This window comes from Aptenodytes patagonicus, chromosome 2 (genome assembly GCF_965638725.1).
Source record: "Aptenodytes patagonicus chromosome 2, bAptPat1.pri.cur, whole genome shotgun sequence".
NCBI lineage: Eukaryota > Metazoa > Chordata > Aves > Sphenisciformes > Spheniscidae > Aptenodytes > Aptenodytes patagonicus.
Window position 1 is genome coordinate 143,641,180 of NC_134950.1, and position 11,810 is coordinate 143,652,989.

General features: G+C 39.4%; 1 long non-coding RNA gene across 1 annotated transcript in view; it reads left to right on the plus strand.

Annotated features, from left to right (window-relative positions):
- LOC143157046 (uncharacterized) overlaps positions 1–8,880 on the plus strand; it is a 33,991-nt gene extending 25,111 nt beyond the window's left edge. The window contains exon 3 of the long non-coding RNA XR_012994731.1: positions 5,057–8,880. This is a non-coding gene — a long non-coding RNA (uncharacterized LOC143157046). The remainder of the gene's footprint in view (positions 1–5,056) is intronic.
- The last annotated feature ends 2,930 nt before the right edge of the window (positions 8,881–11,810 follow it).

Below are 11,810 nucleotides of genomic sequence, written 5' to 3' on the forward strand. Positions count from 1 at the left end.
ATCTGTGTGGTGTACTGCAATGAGCTGGTGTTTCACTCTTCTGGAGAACCTGCTCTCCTGTGATGCTAGCCAGTTTTGGTGCATAAATACAACAAATGTAATTTTTCTTGCAGAGAAGCAATATGTGATTCTAATTTAACATGGACCCTCTAGATAATTCCTCTCTTATTGTTATTCAAAAACCAATATATTTCCTTCACAGTAAGATGACATCCATTGTGCAATCAAAGACCATTGCTTACTGGAAAGGCCATTTAGATAAAGCTGTGGCATACATTGTAGAACTGTTAACTCAGGACAGAAACACATTTATGGCTGAGGTGTCAAGAATAACTGCTGAGTTGCATTGTCTGTTCGTGAGTTTTATTGCTTCATATTTTTCTTGATTTTTAGTGTGATCTGTTATAAAGAATGGGAAAAAAATGCAATGCATTGGTTATAAAACCCCATATATTTATAACACAGGCAAGATCTTGCATTGTGGCTGGATAACATACTCTGTCAGACCAGTGAAACTGATGTGAGTAACACAAGATTTTGCGCGCCTTCAACAACACTGACAAAACTGTTGCAATATCGTAACTGAACCTTCATTCTCAGTGTGCTCTTGACTCCACAGTGTACAGTGGGGGAACTCTGTTCATGGCAGCCACGGCTAGAAGAGACAGCTGTTTTTCCAGCTGCGATGTTGCAATCATCATTTAGATGCCAAAGCAGAAAAAGTTGGTTGTTTTTAAAACAACAATGGTAGCAAAAACTGTCCTTCTAACAAATGTATGGTATTATTCCTCAATTCATTTTTAAGACATTATGTTTCTCTTCCTACTTAACAGTATACAGAAGGAAACAATAAAACTTGCATCACACATCTGAAGAGTAGTTTTTGGGCTGTGCTCTCATGCTGGTCTAGAGGAAAATAAGGAGCAGGAGGCTAAGCCAAGAACATGTGTGGAGACTGGCACCATGAAAATACTCCAAATTCCTGGTCCGATCCCTGCTGCTTTTTGTATGCCCATGTGACAATGTGTTTGCTTACTGGTTGTATCACCACTGGAGACAGAATGTCCTCTGGGGCTCCTCCAATAGGAGGATGATTTGTTGGTTTAGCAATCATTAACTCATCCCTATTTTTTTTTAACACAAATTAAAGTCGGCAGTAGAGTAGGCTCATGCTGCTCAGTGGCAGCTCCTTGGCAGTTCCTTTATGCTCTCTGGTTAGGTCTCCTATGCCAACCAACACACGGACTTCAGCAATTGTTTGGAGTGCTTCAGCTGGCTTGTAATCAGACATATCTTCCCAGAGCTGTACTGGCAGGTAACTGAAAGACCTCTCAGAAAACATCTAGGGTTTTCACTCAAACCACTAATGCATATATTAGCCAAGTTATTTACAACTGGAAGTAAGCAGCTGGACACCATGTATGCGTTTATCTAATCATCTAGTAAAACAAGAATTTGAGGTTACCGAGCAGTTAGAACCAGAGTATTTAGGTACACGCAAATAGTTTCAGTTTAGGATGAGGTCAGTAGTCTCCACTGATTTCTGAGGCATTGATGGGAAGGTATCTGTAACATTCAAAAGGCTGCTGACAACATCAATCAAAACCTATTATGTGACACGTTATTTGCTTGGAGATCTGCTGTATTAAGATGCCATGTGGTTGGAATCAGATCATTTTAATTGTTGTCATATGTAATTTTCAGCCACATAATCGTGTCTGACCAATCTTTAACAGTGTTTGTTTTTCAGACTTCTTTCCTGAGGCCCGAGCTCTTTGTGGATTACTTCAGTGGTCTTTTTAATATCAAAAGAAAAACTAAAGTTTTCAGAGACTGGACATTGCAGTGATCCTGCATCTAAACAATAGAGTGTCTGATGTTAAACCAACATTGTAATCTGACTTTCCCAGAAAGTTCAGAGCTTATTATAAAATGCTATTTAGCTGTAAAAGCAGCAATGGAACCTTTTGTTCTGACCATGCAAAAGCAAATAGACAGATTCTGCTTTTAGTCACATTGTTTTGAATGGATTTACTCTCTGGTTTTGCTAATATAACTGGCTCAGCAAGTTTCCGGGAGATATAATATGCTACAAAATGGAAGAGGGGGGAGGATGCTAACAGTTATTAATTATTGTTATTTGATAGAAGCAGAAAGTATCTGAAGATATATTGTGGTTCTAATTACTTAAAAAATAACACCGAGGCACACTTTAATGCCAGCACATAGTTCAAAGCATATGTGGTGGCAGTATTTTCATTATTAGTCTATTAATATTTGCTAAACTGAGTTCCATTTCTTCACTGTATTTTACCTCAGGTTTGTATTTCGCAAATAAGGGCTGTTCTCTCCAGCAACTTGTAGTGTTGCAAGACAAGTTGTATTGTAGACTTTATTACACTTTCTAAATGTTTGATAAACTTTTTCTTTCATAATATCCCTTAAGGGAAGATTAAACAATGATAACCTACCTTCTTAGGAGATGGTTCTTAATAAGCAATTGCTTTAACGAGACGTAGCACAGGCAGATGAGGAAATGTTGGCTCTGGTAAATTTGCATACATTCATACTCATAGAATATGATCGATTTGTCTGCTTATACGTCTTTACACTATCTCCAGTTATTCTTATGTTAAACAAAAAACTCTGGTTTTGGCTAAAGCATGTCTTCCTTTTGGCCTTAAGAGATCATAAAATGTATCTGGTATATCCCTGGAAAGTTTTTTTCCAACAGATAAACATCTTTATTGTTAAAAAGGCACCTTACTTTCAGTCTATCTGGCTTAAGTTTCCAGCCCACAGTTCTCCTGCTAGATGGAAGAGTAATTTCTTACTTGGTATTTCCCCCTCTGTGAATTACTTATGTGTACAACTCACCTCTTCCCATCTTCTTTCTGATAAACTAAACAGATGGAACTCTTTAATTTTTATTTTTATTTTTTTTACTGCAAGGAATTCTCCTTTGAATAATTTTGTGGTTCTTGCTTGTACCATTCCCGATTTTTGTTTGACTGCCTGGTCTTCATCATTGTATACCATCCTGCCAAATTCATGTCATTCACAGATTGTATTTAGGGGTATGTTTACATGACCGTTGGTGAAATTGCTAAAGAATATTAGGCCTTGTACAGAACCCAAGGGAACATTGGGAACATTCATTCAATCCGAAATCCCAGCTGATGCCTAGTTTTTGAGATCTGTCAGCCAGTTTTTAATCCATTTGATATGTGCTTTATTTCTATTGAACAATGCTAAAATCATAATAGTATGTCACTTTCTGTGGATATTAATTTAACCCGTCCTTTCTCCTTGTTCCTTTTGTACTAGCGCAGTAGCTGAGTGCCTTCCATATAGAATGAATACCATTAAAGAACTCCCATTGAAGAGACTTGACTGTATACCTGGCACTTTCCCTACATCAGGATTTAACAGCAAACCGTTTATTTGACTATTGTGCACATTTTGTTACTGGTTGAATACCTACTTGACTAAGCTGATATCAGTAGAAGATCTGATGGTGTAAATGCTTAACTGCATATATTAGTTGTGAGTTACCTTCCAGTCCTCACTTTGAGTTGAACTAAATATTATAGTATACATCCAGAAAGTATAAAAAGAAAAGCCATTAATGACACAAACAAACAAAGACAATATTACATTTGAAATTGTGGCTCTGAGTTTCAAAGCATGATGAGTTTAGTGTCTCATGCTAAAGGCTGATCCATTGTAAGTGCTAAAACCAGCATATATACTATTGAAATCAGGAACCTATGTTGTTGGTATTCTTGCAGTTACATAATTGAATGAGACGTGCGTAACCAATTTAACTATAATGCAATGACAGGGAAATTAGCTTCTACAAGCTTTGACTATTCAGTATGTTTAATGTACCTAGAGCCCCAAAATACATGTATTTATTACCAAACCCTGTGGATAAACAGAAGTAAATCGGCCCCGAGAAAACCTGCTGATGACAGTATTCTGTAGCTGGCATTCAAATAAGTTGTTTTCAGTGCAACTACTGTAAAGTATTGTACCTAGAGTCTGAAAGACATCAAATACAAGACTTAAGTTAGCAATGCTGAAAAACTTGGTCCTGTAGCTAATATATATATAAACACTAACAGCATGTATAACATAAATATGCCTAAATGCAGTGTAACTAATATGTAATTAGTATAACAGCATTAGGTAAGTGCAAAAGGAGCTGAGAGGAGTTAAATGTTCAAAAGGCAAAGATCCATGTATCTTCAGGACCTTGCTGAAGCTATTACAGGTTTTCTGACCTCCAGATTCTGCAGAGAAAGTGAGGAATCATTATCTGATTACTCTGAGTACAAGACTTCTCCATTTGCATCAGATTTGATTTGCTGGGCAAGGAGAGGGGGATTGTTTTGGTTTGGGGCTTTTTTACCTGTGTATCTCTGGCAGCTCCTCTCTAGTTACTTACCTGAAGAAGACACTTAGATATGTGATTTCATCAAAAAATAATAAAGCAAATTAGGACAAAGTCCAGGAAAAATGGTGTTTTAGCCTAGAAGGAACTTCAGTTGTGGACAAAAATCTTCATTCTGTCCAATAACAAATCCTTTTTTGACTGCAGCCACCTCAAAAGTGGACATCAGGCAGATCAAACGACTCCTGAACTCTGGAGGGCATTGATGCTCTTCAGCTTTGAAAATAAGTAGCGATATTGTTGCAATAACTTGGGATATTGACTACAAATCAGATGACGGCTCTTGATCATTTTCTTCCAGATCACTAGTATGAAAGGGGATTTGTAAAAAAGAAATCTTTCCACCTCCCTCAAATAGTAATAAAAAAAATCCAGCAAAACAAACAAGCAGTTGGCTAAATTCAGCATTCACATACATGTGCCATTTCCCGTTTGTAATCAACGAGAAACTTCTGTATACACCCCAGGGCAAAATCTGGCTCATCATATGTAACACTTTAACATTAATTTAGGATGATTAATGATCAAGTCAGTAGCTGCGTAATATTTGTGAATTCTATTCTACCACTGCTTAACTTTATATTATTTTTAAATTTACAGCTGCCATGGAAAATGACCTGGAATCTACAATCTGAGAAAACCCATCCATCATCTTCAGGCAGTCTTCCAATCTGTTAACTTTAGCTGCTACTAATAAGTGTCTCAGTCCAGGAAAAGCAATTATTACGATGTTTCACAGAATAGCTTCCAGATAGCATATGATGTAAACTGCTCTTGGGCAACATTTCTTCTAAAGAAGCAGCCTTTTTTTCTTCAGTAAGCAACTTTACCAATGCAAGTGTGATAAAAACAGAGGTAAAGAGGCAGAGCTGTTGGAAATGAGGATTGACCATAGCTACTGTGCCCATTTACACCTTCCAAAGACTTGGATCACTATGCTTTGTAAAGCCCTTGTTACGGATTTTATCAGTGTGCAGACTCTTTGAGTAAGGATGAGAGTTATTACATGTGATCGGGATGTAGTCACTAATGTGCTACATCACATAGGGCCAAACCAGGCACCCTGTTTTGACTGCAGGTTCACTTCTGGAAAGCGGTATTTCATCTACTATCTAACATACAGAATCCGCAATACAAACCAAGCCCAAAGTCAGTGCATTAGCATCTCTATTTTGTTTCTTGCTATTCTGAGGCCCTTAATAAAAATGCAGCATCATTGCAGGCTGCTGCCTGCAGTCAGTACCTCGATCAGTACTCTTGCACGTGGCAGTCACTTGCATTTTTTTCAGTGCTATGTCTCCGCAGCATGTGGACGTGCTGCAGTGGCAGAGGGAGCTGCCACTGGTGTCACTGTGAAGGTGTTAACTGGCCTGGAGAGATGGAGGCCTCCCCCAGGTAATAACGAAGCATTGTTAGGTGACTTAGGTGGATATCCTGCAGATGTAGACAGGCCAGTGGAGGAACTCAACTGAGCTCCAAATACAGAGAGCTTCCTCTTAGAGGAGGGGGTCAAAGGAGCAGTGTATGCACTGATTGTAGTAGAAATCAGCAGTGTAGCCTGTACCTCTGGTGAGGGATTGAGGAGGAAAACTTGACAACTCCTTTATGACAACAAACATACATTGGAAAAGCTCTACTTTAGGACCTTAGAGCCAACACATTTAGGATCAGTCAAATAATCATATGATGGCATGTCACCAAGCCTCTCCTATTAGTTCTGGCAGCTGGTTAATATCACACCTCTTTACTGAAAGTTCCTCGCTACTGGTTCCTGGCTGTTTTTCACATGTCCTAGTAAGCAGATGTTAACTCATGAATAACTTTGGAATCAATTCAGTCTTCCCCTGCTACTCCTTGATCTTGATGGCTGTTGTTAGCAGATGTCATTCAGCATACTTCCAGACACCCATCTACCTCATCAGACTGAATGACTTGTCTTTTCAATTCCACTTTTGCAGCATATTATAGATCGTCTTGGCGTGTTTGGATTTCTGATTGCAGACTTGCTTTCTGAACCTTGAAGAATTTGACACTAAGAGGAAAGCATGGTCTGGATTCCTTCTGAAAATTTCAGATTAATGTGCTAGATCTTTCTGCATAATACATAATCCAAACCTAGATACCCATTTACTTTGCAAGCAAAATTTTGGTCTTGGATACCACCGTTAAGTTGTTTGCTAGGAGAAATGAGATCAATGGGACCATGGTACGCTTCTAATCTTTGCTTGGCAATTGGTTCTTTTCATGATTAAATTAAAGAGATACATATACTGGAAGGTTAGAAACCATAATTTGCCTGTCTTAAAAGAAGCTGTTCAGTATATCAAGATATTTGCTTTAAATCATCAAAGCTGTTTTGGCCAGCAGATGTGCATACACACACACACATGTATGTGTAGGCATTCATCCTAATATGCGTGCATTCCTTATATATATTATTTGGATATAATTTGTACATCATTCTTCCTTATAAATATGTAAAATTCCTTCTTATATATACATCCACATACCTATACACGTTCCTCCTCAATATGTCCTCTTGCCTTTAACTGTTGAAGACTGATGGATGCCAGCAAACAATCTGGTTTTGACGTCTAATAAGAGGGTGAGATACATTGCTGAAAGGTCAACAGTTGGTGTTTGGGAGTTCTTGGCCCCCTGGACACCCTGAAAATAAGTGCCTGGAAAGGCTGATCTTGCCATAAGGCTTGTGAGCTGATCAGAGTTTGGCTACAGGAATGTCTATACTCTTCATGCAAGTCATAGGCAGTTTAAAATACTCACCAACTTAATTATGTGTCCTTTGTTCTCCTGAGCAGTAGTTCTACTGTAGTGAGATGGAAGGTGTTAAAATTATTTTCCCTAGGATACGGGGAATGAGAACTTCGGCCTTACAAAATTTTTTTTGCTTCATGTGAATTGTTTGTGGGCGTTAGTGATGCAATGTATTAAAATGTGGTGATGAAATTGTGAGCAGGAAACATGCTACCTGCTTGATTCCTGACAGCATTAGGCTATCTGTAATGATGAGAAAGGTGACAATAAAAATGACATTTCCTATTTGGCAGATGCTCTGTAGCACTAACAGAAAGTCCAACAGTCAGACGATTTCAAGGCTAGAAATTATTATAGGCCTAGTGAACTGAAAAAGTGCTACTTCTTACTGCCTATTATAGCAGAACATTCTTTTAATTAAATATGTAAATTAAGACCTGTATGAGCAACAAATATCAAGTTTAAAGTCATGCTTTGCCTTTAGTTTCAAACCAGAAATCGTCACTGCTTTCCTAGAGACACCCATTTGCAGTGAGAGTTACTGTAGTCTTTCTGGTATTACTCTGTTATGTTATTTTACAGCAATGTGCTCAGCCTGTAAAGTACATACCATTAAAGAACATTTTTTTTTTCATCCAGATATTAATTTTCTTGTATAAGACAATCTTGTTCCCTACATCTTTTCAGACCTATCACTCAGTTTATGTGCACAACAGGTCTTTGACAGTTCTGTGTCTTTTCCTAAAGCAAAAAGTCAGAGGAAAAAAAGAGTTCTGATGTCTAAGGATTTGAAAACTACTCTGGTCTAGATGCCACTAAAGCACAAGTGTAACAGTACATATTTAAAACAAATAATCACTAGGTGAAGAATGCAACATTCCAGACACACCAGATTGTATTCAAATTCATACGAGCCTTTTGTCTGAGTCATTTACCCTCCTGAGAGGTACGGGAAAATGGGTGGCATTTTTTCAGTTTTGTACTTTGCAACTTATCGAGGTCCCCAAATTCATGTTTACTTACATCGTTCCTTTGTATTCACCGGGTTTGTCTGAAGAGATGTGTGAATGAAAATAGATCTGAATTCTGCATTGCTTTTGGGGCTTGGTTCAAAGAGGAGTGGCAGCCATAGAAGGATCTCACCAAAGGCTTCCATGACTACTAGTCACGTCATTAATGAAAACCTTTTGAACATTTTGGTCTTCTACCTTCCAGATGAAGAGAAATAATGATCCTGCCTTTGAAAAACATTTTGAAATTGCCAGGGATGTAGATATTAATCACTGTTATACCTCCTTACAAGCAGTAAGAAATGAAATAGCGTTTAACAGAAAGACTGTGTTTTATTATAGTTACAACAATGGAACTGGAATATAACCTTTTTATTTAAAAATCAAGCTGCAGATTAAGTTTTGATTGCAGTATTTTGTACTGAAAATAAGAATAATGGAAGCAATTAAGTATTCATAGTCCTGCTCTCACACAAACACCTTCCATGGTGAGCCTGTTTATGCAACTGAGTGTGCCATACAATTGTTTTTATTACTGTCTTATAAAACAGCCGGTATAAAACACTTTTTTTTTTGATTGTTTCTTTGTGTATTGTTGAGTGTGTTTGCATTCTAAAGGACTTTGCTCATTAAAGCAATTACCATAAACTTGCTGTCCTTTGTTGCTTTTTTCCCCCCTTCTCCCTCTGAGCACTAGAAATATCCATAAAGAGCTCTTGCCCAGCCGGGATGTTCTGTGTCTCCCAAGGCTAGCAGTGGGAAGCTTCATTCCAAGGACAAAAAAAATCTGCAGAGATTTTCTTTAGCTGGAGCATCAAAACAGCGGTGAGCCTGAAGGGAGCGGGGGGAAATGTCATTGAACTCTGCCTGCGCTAGCATCCCCCGCCCTCCCTCTTCTTGGTGCAAGCACGAGAAGAGCGGGGACTTCCAAGGGCAAGCTTTGCCATGTGAGGGGAGGAAATAAAGGAAAGGCGGATGGGTCTGTTATGGGGCAAGATTTTGATTGATTCTCATATGGGTTTTGTGGTTTTCAAGGGGGCAGGGCCGTTCTTCACCTCTGCCCATGATAGTCCTCACCCTCTGCCCGCATCTAGGATTCACTTAATCAGATGGAAGGGACCTCCAATTTCTCCCCATAATACCTCAGGTACCCCTGCTCAGCTGGTGAGATGTAACGTATGTATAATACCTTGCAAGGATTTCAACATTTTATTTCCTACCTGTGGTGGGGGATGAAGAGAGAGAACTCCTCTCTAGGGTTGCACCTGGGTGAGCGTAGCTACAAGTTGGCTGAAAGCACGGTGAAAAAAAAGGCAGAGCCTATGCTGTGGAAAGGCTGATGAAGTAGTCTCCAATATTTTTCCTTGAATGGACCTAATGAAAACTTCTTAGAAAAACGAAGACTCACAGGTGGAGGAACCTACTGAAGATCTACAGGTAAAGGAGACAGGGAACACAGATGGCTGGGAGCTTTCTGACATCATGTCCTCAAATCAGAAAATGCTGATTTGTCAAACCCAGAACTTCCAATGTGAAGATGGTCACTGGTTCAGTGAATTTCTGGTTGAAATAAAAGACCTTCATTTGCTGCCTCAGGGCAGCCAGAACCCAGGAACTGGGTAGGATATTCAGATCCAAAACAGGAGACCACATGTAGGGCTATAGTCTCTTTAAATTGACCCAGGGACATGAAATTCAGCACCCCACAGCCTGGGTGCGTTCTGGGCTGCTGACTGCTTCAAAATGGGAATTTCTCCTTTTGGAGATGCTCCAGTTCACATAGATGATGAGACAGTCATTAGGCAAGAGAGTGAAAGAACCTGAGCAGGTAGTTCAGGAATTAGATCACTGTGCTGGGAGGAGCAGACGGAAGTCCACGTCTCTTCCCAGATTGACGTGTCATTACTTGTACAAAGTGAAACAGCTTCAGCCAGGAAAATGAGCAAAAGCACCCCACCCTCATCCAGCATACTGAGTTGATCCTGGACTACAGAAGATTTTACTCATATTTCTGTATAGAAATGATTTTTACCCAGTTCTCCAACAGCTCCAGTGAGAGTCTTAATCCCTGGCTGTTGACTGCTCTGAGCAGGCCCTGTTTGAAGGGCCTTGGTAGCATCCTGAAGTAGAACAGCAGCAGGGACCTTCTTGAAACTGTGAGAACTTTCACTCTGCAGGGAAACCATTTTTCCTATGCAGCTCTAATAAGGAACAAGTTGTTGAAAAATAAAAAAAAGGTTTTAGGGCCAGGAAAGTATATAGCACTATAGCACTCAATAAAGGGGCCCTTTATTTTCAGGAGTACACTGAAGTAACTAATCTGAGTCTCTTGATATCTACAGAAATTCTAAACAGAGCCATAGGGAGAATTAGTCAGGGAGAAAGTTCTGCAGTGTGCTCGGGGGCAGCCCCGGGTGAGGAAAGCCATGCTTATTACTGCTGTCAAACAACATGCAGTGCTGTACCCGCGGAGGTTTCTCCTTTCAGATTGCAAATTCAGAGAGCTGGAGATGCTAGGGCTTATTCCTCACCATCCCATAGCCTTTCAGTCCTTCACTTCTGCACAGAGGAGTTTTAATGGCTCAGTGGTGCAAGCAGTTGCCTGACCCCATTAGCTCTGCTGGCCACCAAGGTGTTGTGACAAAACACATGAGGGACGGGGCCACATAGAAACCTGATGGGCTTCGTTAGGAAGCTAGTAGAGAACCTTCTGTGCATCAATGTAGGAAACTGAACTTAATCCTGCTTTCCTGTTTCATGCAAACTCCCATTTAACTGGAATTTTACCATATTACATTCTCTAGTATCACCACGAACAGTAGGCTAACTCTACTCGCAAACCAGACAGATATTCCAGTGGTGACTGCAAAGGGTTACTCCAGAAGTCTATAATCTCTCTCCTTTCCTGGTGAGTTGTTGCTCATGCTGTTGGCTCTAATCCCTGGGAGGTGCCAAACACCTACCTTTCAGCATCTGACTTCAAATCTCTATTCTTTAAATAGACCCAAACCGTAAAACCATGAATAATTCTTTTCTTTATGATCATATAACTTCATAGAGAAAAGAATTCCCTCCAAATGCCCACACCAGTTCTGAGTTTGCCTTAACATTGTTTTTATTGCAGTTATATTACTTCAATGCAAGATTGTTCAAAACATCTGCATTGTTATCAGAGCTGCTATGATTCACATGTCAGTAACTGCAAATCTGTCCTACAGCTTTAAAAGTGCTCATATCAACATCACCTCTCCTTATCTCAACACCATCATGCCGCTCTACTATATCTAACTCTAAAGAAGTGGTTTGTATTTATTTGTTGGTTGTCTCAATGATTTTGGAAGCTGCCAGTGACTTTCCTAATTCAATAATGCTGCTACTACAGCATTAATCATTCACCATATCCTGAAAGCAAAAGTGGAGTGATTTAAGAACAAAAGGATTTAAAGAAAAATAAACACATGACCCACTGCGGCTGCTTTGGGGAAAGTAGCAATATATGCATGGCAAAGGCAGTAATGAATAGCATCTGCTTTATCTGTGGAAGAGCAAACAGTTGTAGACATTGATCA